The following is a 17,974-nucleotide window of genomic DNA, read 5'->3' on the forward strand; positions in this document are numbered from 1 at the left end:
ATAAAAGACTGGAAGCTTTAAAAGGAGGGTGGTGCTTGAAATCATTGTTCTTCCTCTGTTACCCACAGTTACAGTTACCTGCAAGGAACCACAGGCAGTCATCACATACAGTCATCACATGCAGTCATCACTGTATCATTGTATCATCAGAAAAGGATATTGCTGCTACTAAGATTGCACCTAAATCAACCATTCAGCGGATCATCACAAAATTTAAGGAGTGACATTTAACTGTTGTGAAGAAGGCTTCAGGGCACCAAAGAAAGTCCAGCAAGTGCCAGGACTGTATTCGTAAGTTGATCACTAGTGCAGAGCTTGCTCAGAAATGGCAGCAGGCAGATGTGAGGATCTGCACACACAGTGAGGTGAATACTTTTAAAGGATGGCCTGGTATCAAGAATGGCAGCAAAAAAGCAGATTCTCTCTAGGAAAAAAATCAGGAACAGACCGATATTGTACAAAAGGTACAGGGGCCACTGAGGACTTGGGTAAATTTTCTCTGATAAATCCACTTTCTGATTGTTTACAATTCTTTTCCGGGAAGAAAAGGTGAGCGCTACCATAAATCCTATGTCATGCCAACAGTAAAGCATCCCAAGACCATTTATGTGTGGAGTTGCTTCTCAGCCAAAGGAGTGGGCTTTCTCACAATTTTGACTAAGAACACAACCAAGAATACAGAATGCAAACTCCGGAAGCAACTTCTTCCAACCATTCCAGAACAGTTTGGTAATAAGCAACGCCTTTACCAGCATGATTGAGCGTATGTTGCCATGATGCAAAAGTAATAATTAAGTGACTCGAGGAACAAAACATCACAATTTTGGGTCAATGGCCAAGAAACTCTCCAGACCTTAATCACATTGAGAACTTGTGGTCATTCGGCAAGAGGCAAGTGGACAAACAGAAACCCAGAAACTCTCACAAACTCCAAGCATTGGTTATGTAGAGTAAGAATGGGCTGCACCATCAATCAGGGTGTGCCCCAATTGACAGTTGATTGACAGTATGCCAGGGCGAACTGCAGAGGTCAATATAGCATTCTTTCACCTCAGAAATATTGCCAAGATAAGAAATATATTGTCACTAAACGATGCAGAAAAACTAGTTCATGCTTCTATCACCTCTCGGTTGTACTATTGCAGTGCCTTACTGTCTGGCTGTTCAACTAGGTGCATAAACAAGCTTCAGCTAGTCCAGAATGCAGCATCCACACTGCATTGGCTCCCTGTGAAATTTCGCATCGATTTTAAAATACTACTTTTGACATATAAAGCATTAAATGGTCTCGCGCCGCAGTATCTGAGTGAACTGGTAGTATCTTACGATCCGCCACGCCTACTTCGATCAAAGGATGCAGGCTGCTTGTCAGTACCGCGTATTATGAAAAAAACTACAGCTGGCGGCGGAGCTTTTTCTTACAAAGTCCCAAAGTTATGGAATAGTCTTCCAATTAATGTTCGGGACTCAGACACAGTCTCAGTGTTTAAGTCCAGGCTAAAAACCCATTTATTTAGCCAAGCATTTTTATAAATAGATTAGCCTTAGGTAAAGGAGCAGATCTGGGGGACTCATGGACGTAGAGTATTATGGTGAACTGGTATGTTTAGATGCTGTCTTCCTCACTCTCATTGATCACTCAGGTTGGTCGGGAGCCCTCATGTCTGTGTTTCCTTCTGGCTCTCCCTTTTAGTTATGCTGTCATAGTTAATCCTGCCGGAGTCCCTGCTTGCACTTTAAACTAAATATACTGTACATTCACATTATACATTGTTTGACTGTGACCATACCTAACTGCCATCTCTCCTCCTCTTGTGCTCTTTCCTCTTCTCACTCTCTCCCTCGCTCTTTTCCCCTCTACCTGTCTCTCTGTCGAGCTATACAAGTCACTCCTGAGCTGCCCGTGATCCAGAACCCCTCTGCGCTCTGGAGCTGTCTGACTGGTCCTGGTGTCCTGCTTCTAGTTGGAGATCTCACCACATGGATGCCCATGTGGTCTGCCTGGGATGCATGTGGTGACTGGGGAGGGTTTCACTTTACCACGAAGACCACGCTTTTTTTTCTCGAGCTCGGCCAGACTGACCAATTTTCCGGCTTAATGTTCTTAACTTTTTCATCATATAACAGGTAAGCATTTTATAATACATTTACTTAAAATGCCTGTTATATCATTAAGTTTAAATGTTTTGCAGCACACCGCTTTTAGCCGGCTATCCCATTAGCATCACTAGCCCATTAGCCTGGCTATCACAAGTTCGCCTACGCTTTTTTACACCGATTATCTCCGTTTTTTAAACAGTATGTCGGTTATGTGTCTGCCTCTGAATGCAGGCGAGGATACACTGGAAAGAGTGTGTCCAGGATATAAAAGATTAAATGACAGATAACTTTCTTTTACTAACTCCATATAAGACAGGGCCCAAAAACCAGTACACAACAGTTCTCACAATTCAGAAGAAGGATGTACTGTTAACTAGCTTAACTTACATACAAGGTTTTAAATAGTTTAGCTTCCACATATACTTCTGATACGATACAATCCACTACGTTCCTTAAGATCACAAAACTCTGGACTTCTGGTAGTTCCCAGAATATCAAAATCTACAAAAGGGATTAACCTACTGGCATTTACATATTTAGCTCCAAAGCCCTACCTTCAAAAAAATGTTCGGTTTCCAAGTTTAAAAGTAGACTCTGGATCTGGAGATTGTGCCAGCTTCAGTAGACAAAGGCCAACCGTGCGAGAATCCTGAGGCATCCAGAGAAGGACCAGCTCCAGCTTGATTCTGCTTCATGATGGTTGGAGCTACACATGCTGCTCCTGTGCTCCCAGTGATCCAGACCATCCATGTGCTGAACTGGACTTCATGTTCATTTAAATAATTTCTGTTATATTAAACTTTCAGCTGCATAACACACATAATGTTATATCATCTCTATCCGTTATCACCCAGATGAGGATGGGTTCCCTGTTGAGTCTGGTTCCTCTCAAGGTTTCTTCCTATTGCCATCTCAGGGAGTTTTTCCTTGCCACTGGAGCCTCCACCCTTAGCTTGCTCATCAGGGACTATATTGACTTTTTGCATTAATGAAGTTGTCAATAAGAGCCTTTGACACATCTGACAAAAAGATATACAAACGTCACATACTGTACACGGTTCCTTAAGTTTCTAACAGGGTTTAGAATTCCAATCGGAGATTGGGATGGACACAACAACTTCCCTTGACAGCGTGTGTATCTCATGTCACAACCCTTAGTGTTGTAATGTTGCCTCTCCATTTTCTTTCAGAAATATTACAGGGGGTGTGTCTTAGCTCCCAAATTACAAACCTCAACATCATGCCCCCTAGTGGTCCAGTAATAAGTACGCAATGCTCTCAGTGAAGTGTCTGAAGTTTGAGTCCTGCTCAAGGCATGTTTTAAAGTTGTTTTTGCAACTTTGTGTTGGGGGCATTAACACAATACATTTAACTTACAATATTAACCCGATTCAACTGCTGTCAGAACATTTGTAAAGTTGCCTATTAAACATCACCACAACACTATGACAACCAAAAATTCAAGCTTTTTCTTCAAGCAGAAGGTCTAAGGAAAGATTCCGTATAACTGGAAACTGAAAAAACAGAAAGTCTGTCATTATCTTACAGTCAAGGTGTTTTTTTTCCGAAATGTAGGATAATATTTCCATAAAAGCACTGCAGAAAATGTGCTTTTAATCTCACTTACAGATAAGCAAGTCTGGCAGATATAACGTCTAGCAAATTATTAGAAAATGTCTGGACTACAGCAGAATATCTTCCTGCTCAACGTTCATTTAAAATGACACTGTCAATTAAGTTTACTTTACTGTAAACAGGGCAGGTTATTTTTCCCTCCTTTTTTTCTTTTCTTTTTTTTCCCCTGCATTTATTAGCATGTAAATTCAGCTGGGCATGAGCTCACTTTTTTATTAGCTCCAACGATCTCATGTGCTGGGCGACGTCTGATGAAGGGATTTATTTTCAGAGAAATATAAAATTATCAAAAGCTATGGCACCTGATGTAAAAATAGTATGTAAGGCTTCTGTTCCGAGAAGAATGGTGTAATTTTCTTTTCGCTAATTTGACACTGCAAAATTGTACATCACAGCTCTGTAAAAAAAAAAAGAGAGAGAGAGAGAGAGAGAGAGAGAGAGAGAAAGAGCAAGGAGAGAGAGAGAGAGCACATTATATGATGGGGGCCCTTTGGGAAATGCAATTTGAAGAAATCAAGGATCTAATTCAGAATATAATACCAATGAAAAGTGGAAAAGTACTCATTTGCTATTCATCCTGTCTTCATATCGTAAGCGTTCGCGGTGTTTTTAACTCAGCCGTGTCAGAGCCGAGTGCGCTGTTAAAAAACCTTTCTCTGCGTGAAAGCAGCCCTTTTTAAACACGTTGATTTTTTTTTCATTTTGAGACAAAGATAAGTAAATACAGGAGAGATAATGAATAGAAGGGAAAATGAGCGTTGCCGCTCTCGGTGTTCAATCTCAGGGACAATTGCAGCATTTTGGGTGAAATTGCTAGCAGGTTCTATCACCCCATCTCCAACCCCTCACTACCCCTCCCGACCCCCCCTAATCCTCCGGCGAGGAGACAGGGCCCCTGTCTGTCCACGCGGACCCCCCACCCGGAGAGACCCTACCAAGGCAAATTAGACCAGAGGGGTGCCTTTTGTTTCGCAGCACTCTGCGAGGGGGGAAAAAAATCCAAATTATTTCCCGAGCTGCAGCAATTTGACATGCTGTGATAACTGCTCTGCAAGAAACTTCTTTGACAGTATTGAAAGAGAAGATTTTCTAGCCATAAAAATGGCCTCCCTTCTTGGTAAGAACCCCGCAATGCTTACAAAAGGCGCACAAACTCATTAGGCTGCTTAATTATGCTCACTTTTTTTTTCTCCCCTCTCCTCCATCTCTCATCTCTGTCAAAACAGGGGTGAAAACTCTCACCCCATTTGAAGTAGTTAGAGCCCTCATTAGAACTCGTTCTTCACTCCATCGCTTTACGGTCTACCTCTTACTTTCTTCCTTTTTCAAGCTGTGTCTTTCACTTCAACATTTATTTTTCTCCTGGCAATCTCGCCACTTCGCTCATTTTTTTGACCTGCCATTATTAGCGATGGTCCATGGTCATACTTTGGCAACCCGTTCCTTTTACCATGATTGGACGAGCGCAGGATTGAACCCTCACTATCACTTCTTTTGTAAAACAATGTCCTGCATGACTAAAATTTTTAACTCAATCAAAGACGTCATTTTTTGTTACTAAAATTAAGGAATAAAACACTCTAAATCATCCGGCAACAGGAAAATAATCAGTGACATCTCTGTATGATGACGCTAGGTTTCCAGGCTGGAGTTAAATGTTTTGCTAATAATGCAAATCCTGGAGTGTTTTATTCCTCTTCCACCGCATCATCATTCCAGCAATCCCTGACAGCGGAAATTCCTTCCATAAATATCAAGTAAACACACCATCTCCTTAACTGGTTTTTCTTTTATTATTTTACCATTTGAAGACATCCAAACTTTAAAAGAACAACTTTGAATATGGAATTATGTAGTAAACAAAAGCCTGTTAAACAACCCAGTGTATGTTATATATTTTGGATTGTCCAAAGTAGCTACATTTTGCTTTGATGGCAGCTTGGCACACTTATGGCATTCTCTTATCAGATTCATGAGGAAGTCATATGGAGTGGTTTTCAACATTTCTTGCTTTCTTAATGTACTTTAGCCCATCAGTTGTCTTGGGCAGAGTAAGGGACGGGTACAGAGTTAATAGCCCTATTAGTGCTACTACGACTATTGTACAAACCTATATTATGGCAACAAACACCTAGTGAAGTAAAAAAAGAACAGACAGTCCATCATTACTTTGGGAAAAGGAAGGTCTGTCAATCTAAAAAATTTCAAATGTATCCCCAAGTGCAGTTGCCAACACCATCAAACGCTATGATGGAACTAGCTCTCATTAGGACCATCTCAGGAAAGAGCTAACCCTGCTGCACAAGATAAGTTTATTAGAATGACCAGCCTTAGAACCCGCTGATTTTTAAAGCATCTTAGATAAGAGCCCACATAAATGATTCTCTGAGTTAAAGCGTCAGAAACTTTTCAACTTCCACTGTTTAAAGGAAGCTGTGTGACTCAGGCCTTTATGGTCGAATGGAAAAAGAAACCATTACAGTACAGAAGAGCAACAAGAAGAGGAAACTTGCTTGGGCCAAGAAACTAAAGGAACGGACATTAGATTAGTGGAAAACTGTACGATGAGACCTAATGTGAGACTTGTAGTTATAACCACCATGACTTTGTTAGATGTACACTATAGAGGGTGACCGATCTGTTTCTGAATGTGAGGTTCCCACTGTGAAGCATGGAGGAGGAGGTGTAATGGTGTTGTAGTGCTTTGCTGGTGACACTGTTTCTGACTTAGTTGAGGCCACACTTAACCAGCGTGGGGACCACAGCATCTTGAAATGCCATCCCATCTGGTTTGCGTCTACTTTGACCATCATTAGTTTTCCAACAGGACAATGATCCCAAACACACCTCTAGGTTTTGTACAATAAGTGCTATTTGTCCAAGAAGGGGAGTGTTGGAGTGCTGCATCAGACAACATGGCCTGTACAATCACCTGATCTAAATCCAGTTGAGATGGTTTGGGATGAGTTGGAATGGAGAGTGAAGGAAAAACAGCCAGCAAAGCACTCAACACCAGTCTTGGGTGTAACGCGTTACAAAGTACATGGATTACTTTTTTAATGTATCCAGTAATCCAACGCCATTTAAGTACTCAGTTATTTAGTTATATTTTCAAAAATGTAATCCGTTATTCAGAAAATTTATGTAATCCGTGAGCCAGACAGCAGTGATTCCATTAGTGTGTTTGTGAAAAACATCCTACAAGCCCCGCCCCCAATAAACTGCCTCTCTCTGTTATTCCTGCTGTTATACCCCTTTCTACTGTGGCCCTGAAGTGCAAAACAAATTAACAAAACTGAAAACAAAATAACAAATTCAAAACCAAATTAACAAAACGGAAAACAAAATAACTAATATCTGACTGGCCGAGAAGTGCAATACAAATTAACAAAACGAAAACAAAATAACTGATATCTGACTGGCCAAGAAGTGCAATACAAATTAACAAAACGGAAAACAAATTAAAAACCAAATAACAAAACCCAAAACTTTTTTTTTTTGGAGGGGGGGAGTTTTTTTTTATTTTTTTTATTTTGTTTTCGGATTTGTTAATTTGGTTTTGAATTTGTTAATTTGTTTTCCGTTTTGTTAATTTTTATTGCACTTCTCGGCCAGTCCGATACAAACCGGAAAAAGTAGGTATAGTTAGCGAACGAAATGCTTACCGCTGATTGGACAAGACATCTGTCACTCAAGATATACAGGAAGTAGGAACTTGTTTCTTTATCTTTGTTTCTTGTGTGTTCTGCTTCACTTTAAACTATGATGGCCGTGAAGTGCAAAAAAATTAACAAAACTGACTTTAGGGCCACCGTAAGTACGCCATATTTGAAACCACAATAATGTTTGCACATTCATACACAAACAAATCTACCGCTACTACAGTACTCCCTGTATATCTTGAGTGACAGATGTTTCGTCCAATCAGCGGAACGCATTTCATCCGCAATCTATACCTACCTTTTCCGGTTTGTATCGGACTGGCCGAGAAGTGCAATACAAATTAACAAAACGGAAACAAATTAACAAATTTAAAACCAAATTAACAAATCCGAAAACAAAATAACAAAACAAAAAACAAAACAAAAAAACTCCCCCCCCTAAGTTTTGGGTTTTGTTATTTGGTTTTTAATTTGTTTTCCGTTTTGTTAATTTGTATTGCACTTCTCGGCCAGTCAGATATCAGTTATTTTGTTTTCCGTTTTGTTAATTTGGTTTTGAATTTGTTATTTTGTTTTGGGTTTTGTTATTTTGTTTTCAGTTTTGTTAATTTGTTTTGCACTTCAGGGCCACCGTACCTTTCTCACCTATGCGGTTTGACCCGCACTGAGAAGCGGTGTTAGCTGCGAGTGACCGCCAACGTTCCATGAAGTTCTGCAAGGTTCGCGGCTTCCGCAATAAAAGATGGAAACGTTGTCACAGCGCGAAAACCCGCGGTGAATCATGATAAATTGTACTTACGGCCACCGCACAGAACTGCGAAGGTGAGATAGGTGTATTAGTAGTTAACAGATTACGGGCCAAACTTCACTGAGTGATGATGGTAGAATTATAAAGAACTATAAAGGTCTTGACTAAAACAACATGCATGAGGAATCACAGAGGAGTTTTCATTTTCTGCAATGGAAAAGTACTCGAACTAGTTACTTTTATCAGAAAGTAATGCTGTAATGTAACTGATTTCTTTTTAATGACAGTAATTTTCTAATGCAATTAGTTACTTTAAAAAGTAACGTCCCAAACACTGCTTAACACCTCTGGGACCTCGCTCAACATTGTTGAAAAATTACTCCAAGGTACAACCTCATGAGGAAGACTGAGAGAACGCCAAAGCCGTCATCAAAGCTAAAGGTAGCTACTTTGAAGAATTGAATATGTAAAATATTCTGGGTTATTTAACATCTTTTTGCTGCCTATGATTTTATCTTTTTGTAATTTTAGTATTAATATTATATGATGAAAACATTAAAAAGAATGTAAAGGCACCGAAGTAGAAGGTGTGTTTAAACTGTTCACTGTATACTGTACATTGTGTTAATGATTTCGTTATTAACACTGAGATTTGTAGCTGCACTTGTGCTGTTCTAATGGATGGGATGATCTTGACCAATCAGAAATGAGAAAACATTAACACTCTGCTGTTATCCACAATATAGGCAAGTGTAGCTCTATCTTTTTTTTTTTTTTGGTCTTTTTAAAACTAAGTGAAAAAGAAGTGTTTAGAGAGTAAACTCGCAGCAAACGATCATCAGAAAAAGTCACTTTTGTGGTTGTTTATTATACCATGCCTTGACTTCTCCACAACTCATTTTCTTCCAGGATAAACATTATTAATCAAAAGTGTTAGTGTTGTCAAGGGAAACAAAAACACACTCGTTTTCTATTCCTTTTTTTCTTATTTACATGACAAGCAAAAGAGCCGATTGCTCATGCTCTCTCTCTCTCTCTCTCTCTCTCTCTCTCTATATATATATATATATATATATATATATATATATATATATATATGTTTTTTTTAACAGCAACAGTGGGATAAAAAAAATCCCCTATTGTTTTACCTTGTTGTTCAGAGATGAGGGGGAAATGCACGGTGTCTTCACTACCTGTCATAAATCTCACGATTAATGCCATCCCTATGGCCAAACATCTCCATTCTTTAAAGACACAACCCTCCTTTGTCATCTTGTCAGGACTTCAGCACGAAACAGGAAATTTGACTTTTAGAGATCCAATTACAGCATCCCCGCTTTACCCTAGCCTCTAAACACTCATACAGTACATACCAACACACACACAAACCCACAACAAACGCCCGAACGAGGAGACGTGAACGGAGCCATCCATGTTGCAATCATGACCAATCAGAAAGATTCCAATCATTACCTTCGGTTTGATTTTGTTTCTGAAAGGAACGATTTCACTTTTGTTTTACTTTCAGGTGAAAAAGCGTACGCCTTGGTAGCCTCGATGTGCCGAGACGGTCCCCAGGGACGCGCCGCAACACAACAGGTCCGTCCTTATCGACTGGGTTCAATGAATTTGTTCTGCTCAACTGCCGATATCAATGATAGGAAGCTATCAATAATGTCACCTAGATCTGTATTGATATAATTAAAGCAAAAAAAATCCATATCCCCCTTACCCACCACACCCCACCCTCCCCGTCATGTTTCCCATCCTCTGTATTCCTCTTCACCATGTCTAGATGCCCCTGAGCTCATGTTCAGCCAGGCGCACACAGGATATTAGTTCATTTCCCGGCAAATTTGCTTTTCACGTCTATTTCTTTTCTTCTCTGTCCTCCACAACGTTGGAAGGGCTTGTTATCGAGCTCAGTGTCCACAAACGCCATTGATCCAAGCCGGCACTCGGATCTATAGTCGTGCTCTTTTTATCACCCGCTCCGAGCGTTAGTAATACTAATCCCGCTCAATCTGCGGAGCTGCCGGTTTTATAGATCCGAGCCGAAAGTTGCAATAATGATGTATCATTGCTAAATTTGGTAGAACAAACCGCTCTGTCGATCCGGCAACCCGCAAAGGGGCCGGGATACAGGAAGTGGATGGTGAAGGTTCACGCTTCACTTCTTATCTTTCTTCCTCTGTTTTGGAAATATGTGAGACAAAGCTACAGTACGTTCACTCTAAATACTCGAACCAGCTCTGACGTTAAGTTGACGCGATCATCACAAGACGGACACGAACACGATTGCGACTGTACAGAAAAGCTGGTCGCAACGTATTGGACTCTTGTGGGCGAAGTTGACGATGCCAACTTCAGACCAAGTACAAGAAAGCTATTTCTCTCTCTCTCTCTCTCTCTAAAAAAAAAACGTGTGTGGTGACAGTCCACAACCTAAACCAACCCCTGAGGACTGCACCAAAAACTAATTACTACAGAAGACAGATTTGTGAGGGACTAAAGTTAAAGACCGACGAGATGAAAAATGTTTGTTTTCTGAGAACCAGGAAAGCAGGAGGAGGAGGAGAAGAAGAAGAAAAATAGGATAGACAAAGAAGTGTAGAAGTGAACTAATAGGCTAGATGGTGGCGTCCCGGTGCAGAGGTGCAGCAAGACAGCGGTGTCCTGACACAGCTGAAGGCCTCGGGAGGAGAGAGACGCCTATTAGAGGAGGATAAGGGCCTGTCTGGACGAGGCAGCGCTTTCAACGCAGCACTGGGCACCGGCATCAATTAAAGACAAGAAAATATGACAAACAACAAGAAAGCCGAAGCCGTAGCACTTCCTGATCGCTGCGTAGGTCCGTAGAGGACGAGCAATGCGAGGGGTCGATGTGTAGGGATCTAAGTGGGTCTATTGTGTAGAAATGAGCAGCCATGCCTCCTGTCACGTAAATTACGAGATGCCTTTAAACCCCGAGCTGAAAAAGAACAACAATCAGAGGCCACTCTTTGTATTTGTGCACAATCCCTTCCTTAACCCACGCCCACGGGCGATCGCTCGGCCTAGATTTCCACTCTTTAAGAGACATTAGCTTCCGAAATCCTTCACACACACACACACACACACACATACGAAGCGCCGGCTGTAATCCAGGCCACTCATTGTCTAACAGATGAATAGGTGAGGGAGGGTCTTAACAAGGCTCTAACAAGGCCCAGCTGATAAGCAGACCTGGCACACAGCCAGAACTATTTAATGGCGTCTAAAGACTCATAAATCAAGACGTGGTGGCATGCCTCGCAGCAACTGGTAAGTGCTGGGAAATTAAACTGGTGGTGGGCTTTTGCTCCATGAAACAGCTGATTGAAATTAAATTCGCTGTCAGTCACCGTGAGGAGGCGGAGAACGAGAGGGCGAACAAAAAAAAAAAGATAATTGGCTTCCCATAAGTGTTAATGACTAATCACTGTTAGGTTTAATTTAGGCAATGAGGGAACACGCAGACCTAAAACACCAGATAATCCATATCTATTACAGCCATACTCCAGCACTTCACGACTATCCGCTACGTCTGTTTAAAAAGAAAGAACGAAAAAGATTCCCTTGCACTGGGAAAACTAAAAGATTTTTAATTACAAGGCAAATCCGAGGGCAGATCTCGAGCTCGATAAGTTGTGTAGAATTCTTTGTTCTTTCCTCATTGCTTCAGTGTGATTGATTTTGTAAATGCCTTGAATTATCATAATCAGTAACCACCGATGTTTAGTAGCAGCAGAACGGATGTCTAAGGGCAGTTGTTTAATTTTCTTTACAACCGTCTTATTTAAGAACAAAAATAATGGTCTTTTAAATCTGTTAAACAAATAAATAAAAAAAATTGGATTCGTGTCACTCGATGATTGTGTTTAGTTGTGCAGCTTATGTCTTTAAACTGTATTTAACATAATGATTAAAGCAATGCTCATGGTACAAATAAGGAGGAAATAATATTCCTTTTTAATAAGGATCTTTTGATATAAACAAGAAAAGAAGGAAATAGATTTAAACATGTACATTTAAACAACCTCGGCATACGAATTTAAGAGGCGGGTTCTTCCTAATAGGTGAAATGTCCTATTACGCATTTTCCCATTGGAACTAATGTACTGTAAATGCGGATAAACCGTTTCAGCCACCCAAAAATATTACCAATATTACCAATTTCCAACACTATAATTATATTTTTTTGCATCTAAAAACAATCAAAACATTTATAAAAGACATGTAAATAATAAATAAATAAATAAATACTATCCCTCACTTAAACTTAATATTCCCCTTGGCACCGGCTGCTTTAAAAATGAAACTGAAAGTGGCTCCCTTTTCTTCTAGCTGCCGTCCTTGATGACATTCTCGGGATCCATAGTGCAATGTCTTTACATAAACTCCCTGAGATGACGAAGAACCCTCTGGATTCCTCTCAAACCCATGCTTGACGGATACACACAGACTCTATAAAAAAACTGGACAACCCATGGGTTTTCCAAAGAGCGGTTCTGGAGCTCTGCTGTTGGAGCTCTGGTCGTCGCCACCTTGGCAGGAGCTAACTTCCCCTTCCCCTGGTTATTCCGTAAATGGGCAAATGGGTAAAACAAACACCACCTGGCGGTTGGTCGGGACACGCCTAAAAGGCGGTGATGGCTCAAGTAATTAAGGTTCTTTGTTACTAATCGGAATGTCAGGGATTCGAGCTCGTGCATTGTCAGTTTGACACCTGCAGTTTATGATTCTTGTTTTTTCATTGTCTTTTGTTTATTTAGAACCCTGCATCATGACATCATCATCTCATCCTTATGTTAGTCAGTTATCCGAATTGGAATTTTATGATGTGCCACACCTCAAGATGGACGATAAACAACAACGCATCTATTGCTGATTCTGAGACAACAAACCATCTGAAAGAAAGGGAAAAAAGCGAAGTGTGTGTGTGTGTGTGCGTTATGGTTTAGTGTAGGTTAATGTGATTTCCGTTCCGCCTGTCGGCTCCAGAGACCGGCTTTGTTAGCGCTGGTCAGGTGAACGCTGGAGTCGTCCTCCCCGCGGCCATTAGCGTGGACAGGAGACAACCCGATAAAGACGGGATACTTTGATGCGCACAGGTCACTGCACAACCTCCAGTCGCTACCCATGCCCACGTCCTCCAATCGCTGAGAGCCAAGAGCGCGAGGAACGCAGGAAGGATGGAGGAGATGAAGATGATGGAGAAGAAGAGAGGCCTAATTACCAGCCACTCTCCGAAATGGGTTTGTACACACACACTCTGGAGGCTTCCACAAGACTGAGCTAACTGTGACGGCGAGAGGTCGTCCGACACTGACGCTCCTCTTCACTCAGGGGTGAAGTTCGGTGTGTCGATGTCTCAGGAAGCACTTCGGGGAGAAGAGTGCACTCAGAGCACACGGGGAGGCGGGGCGCAGCAATCTTCATGTCATGTCTCCTTAATGTGTTGTTTTCTGTTTATTAATACACTTCCCACACACACGACAAACACTCTGCCATTTTCTTTCACATGTGAAAAAAACCTACCGTGAACTTTTTACTTGCAAAAAGCATCTCATATATTTTTCATTAAAAAAAGAAAAAAAAAAACTCAACTTTACGCACATGGGCCTCTGCATTTTTTATTTTTTTTTTGCTATTTAAATTTTTTTATTTATTTTAGACATTAGTTAGAAGAAAAGCACACACATGCATGTTGCACATCCGCTTAAATAAAGACGTGTCCTTTTCTCTCTTCTGTCATTTCTCATAAGCAGACTCAAAACACTTCTATTCAGGTTTAAGATGACATCTCCCTCCGATTGAGTCAACAGATTTTTTTTTCCCCTTCGTGTCTTAAACAAGGGACCGATGCAAGACAATGAGGATTTTCAGTGTAATGATGAAACAAAAAAAAAAAAAATAGAGCAATTTTTTTTTTTAGGGGAAAAAGAATCTGTCATGCCGATGTCAACTCTTTGTGTGCCGTCCTTAAGAGAGAGCAGAAGGGAGAGAAAATTACCTTCAGTAATTGGCACGCTGATCAAAGATGGGCGATGACGGCGGGACAATAAAGCCATTAATTTATCAGAATTCATTATGAGCTGCCGCTGTAATAATCATGCGAAACATCTAAATAAATAGTGACGGAGAATCAAAGCCGAAGCGATTTGTGAAGTGACAGGTCTGGGAGGGGAGGGAACGGCAGGGAGATGCCGGAGGTAGGGGGTTCGCTTACAGTACATACCTGATCACAGTTCATCGTAATCATAACCTTTGATGCTAAAACATGACATTCAGCTCAGAGGATGCAGTGTGCATCTATCTCCACTCTGGATGCTCTAGATGCCGAAAGAGACATGATTGCACATTTTGGGGAAAATGCCAAAGAGGTTTTACCATAGCAGGACGAGACTTTTTCGGTCCATATGAGGGAGAGAGAATGAAAGCATCTTAAGACCTAAGCTAAGAGTAAGAAGAAGACAGCTACTTCCTCCTCTTTTTTTCGATAATTTTGACATATTTCCTCACATTTTTTAAACCCAAACACTGTGACATCAGCCATATGTCTTTTTGTTTTGTTTTTAAGGATTTTTTCGGATCTTTTGGATCTTAACATGCTCAAAAAGTCTTGAAAATCAACATAAAGGTTGGAATCAGCTGCCCTTAGGACACCTGAGTGACTGGGCCCTGGACGTGACCTGGGGTCCAACGAGATTTTGCTGCATAGCTTATACTGTACACACTTGCACATATATGTATAAAACCAGGTACATACAGGATTTAGATGTCATTGAGCTGAACAACTATTGCTAACAACTAATGCATGTCATGGGTTCTACTGTAACAGGTAGTCAGTTATTTTGTGTCATTTGCAAAAACGCACCCACTGGAATTTGATATACTCCTCCTAGACGATTTAAACAATCATCACCAAACTGGGCGAATATGATCTCAAGACATTAAGAATGCAAAATTGCGAAGGGATTTTTCATATCTTAAACGATTCTGCCATAACGAAGACTTAAACTTATGGTGAAAAGTGGCTAATAACTTCCTAAGTGACATCACATTGAGTGACAGCATAGTGTGATGTTTTGTTTTCAGCATCCGGGGCTTTTTGGAGGTCTTGACATAAAATTCTCCCTATTCTAAAACTATGTCATAATGGTATTGATATGTCCCCTATAAACGCACTAATAAGCACTTTATCATGGTGTTATGGTGGAGTCAGAGGTTATGCCACACGCTCTGGGTGTGAGGTGGGAATAGGGCCTACGTGGAACATCAGTCAATCTGTTACAGACCAGGAATAGCTCTAAATAGAATGTGATACACAAAAATCAAAATTGTAGTTGAAGGGCAGTGCTCAGTATAATCTTGAAGAAACTCGCAAGAGCGTATAGACCTACTGTTCATGAGTTTTACTTATACCTCCTCGTTGATTGCACACAGGTGTGTGTGCTTTAAAACCGATGCAGATTGTGCATGCAGGGAATCAAAGTTTGTTTCCATTATGTCAGTAAGCAGGGTTCTGGCTACTGCTGCTCACCATCAATGAGCACAGAGAAGACCCTGAAGAACCCAGGTGTCCACCAAGATGTTTCCAAAGCTAGTTCTGAACTGGTCCCCAATTTTAAACTTTGTTTGCCTTTGTTTTCAGACAAAAGCACTGGCCATCAACATGTATCAGAGGTGTTTATGTTTCCAGGGTAACACACGACGGAAGATACAGAATGTCTACCCTTGTGACACTGCAAAGAGGTTCTAAATTGGGGGATTCTGCCAAGATGAGTTCCCTTAATCTATATTACTGACACAGAGAAAAGTGAACACAAAGTATACTGTGGAACGGAACGCAGAATCAGTTAAACACTCGCAGTTACCTGACTGTTCATAACTCTCACCTGTTTGTCTTCAGTTTCTCAGTAAAGAGTATATTACGATATAGAGTATATGGACTATATATGGAGTATATGGAGTCACTGGTAATTTTATTTGTGTCTGGGCATCATTGTGTTTTTTATTTTGGAAAAAAAACGAAGAACAACTTCACTGTTTTCTCCATCAACTCATGCTAACATCTTCAATTCTTGCTTACTCATTTATTCCCATTTGGTTTGACCATTAAGTAAGAAAACTTCCACCATTCACGATCACTCGTACATACGGCCACAGTTACTAGGCAGGGCCAGCTGAGGTCACTTCCTGTTGACAAATCCATTACATCAATTAGAGTGATACTGAAGGCCGGGCCAGACGCTGACGCTAATCACAAGATGAGCGATGAGCCCCTTAAAGGAATGACTGCAACCTCGACTGTCCCAGTGACAGCAGGAACACTTGAGAATATTAACAATGCCGTTTCTCTTATGTGCCTCTCTATGTCTCGTTTCCATAAATATTTCCCCCTACTAAAGGAAGAGGGAAAGGGTGGACACTCTCCTCTAATGCTGGATTTTATTGTATTTGTAACTTGGAAAAATGATTTTCTCAATCTAGACATGTCCCATTGCATTGACTCTGAAAGATGGAAACATGGATACTTACTGCAAGGTCATATTTGTAAATGTTATGTCAGGTACCAAAAACAGACATAAGTACAGGGTCAGAAAGCATAATGGATAAGGCTTGAGCTCAGATCCAAATCATAAACAGGAAGCGAGGCGATTAACTAAATGAATAAAACGAACGAACCAGCAAGCCAGAAACAAATCAGATCAGGTCACAATATAGCTTGATATGCACTGGTCACCAGGATAGTGATGAGTCCTTAAATAATGTGTTAGTAATTATGAGCAGGCTTTTGTGATTGTTAATGTGATGACGGCTATATTTGCAGACAAATGTGAAATTACAACTTTGTTATACTATACGTCATTCCCCTTGTGCCACCAGGCAGTTCTGGCCTCTTGTGGCATGACTCCACAAAACCTCTGAGGTGTGCTGTGGTGTCTTGCACCAGTGATGTTAGCAGGAGATTCTTGGGGTGATGTAGTTTGTGGGAGAGGGGTCTCTGTGTATTGGACTTGTTTGTCCAGTGCATCCCACGGAAGTTCATTGGGATTGGGATCTGGGGAGTTTGGAGGTCAGATCAGCAGACTGGGTCACTTTGTCTGCTGGGCCTCATGTGTGGTGGGCTTTGGTGCACTAAGTGTCCTGGTTCCTCTCTATCATAGCCAGCATTGACTTTTATGGTGATTTGTGCATCATTGGCTTTTCTGTGGGATCAGACCAAACAAACAGGCATTTGGTCCCTGCAGGCATGGGTGAGCCCTGGGTGTCCATGATCCTGTCACCAGTTTACTGGTATATAGATAATAATCAATGTTAATGTGTTAATGTTATGACTGATCAGTGTGTAAACATCATGTGCATCCAACATAAGAATCACCTACAAATAATAATATTAATAATAGGTGGCACGGTGGTGTAGTGATTACCACGGTCACCTTACACCTCAATGTTCTGAGTTCCTGCCTCGGGTCTGCATGGAGATTGCATATTCTCCCCAAGCTTGGTCTTCTTTGGGTACTCTTTGGTTTTCTTCCAAAGTCTAAAAACATGCAGATGTTCACTGTCGTTATCAAATTGCCTGTAGTGTGAATGATTCAGGGTGTACCCTGCCTCATGCCCTAAGTCTCCTGGGATAGGCTCCAACACCACAACCCTGTACACATTATAAAGCGATATAGACACGGAGTGAAGAGGAGATAATAAAGCAAGTGTAATATTCATTAATATTCCAAAAAAGTTTACATTTACATTTTATATGTAATGCGTCAGACTGTATGTCTGAGCAATTTAGGGTTATGGG

The sequence above is a fragment of the Clarias gariepinus genome, chromosome 15 (assembly GCF_024256425.1).
Source record: "Clarias gariepinus isolate MV-2021 ecotype Netherlands chromosome 15, CGAR_prim_01v2, whole genome shotgun sequence".
In the NCBI taxonomy this organism is placed as follows: Eukaryota; Metazoa; Chordata; class Actinopteri; order Siluriformes; family Clariidae; genus Clarias; species Clarias gariepinus.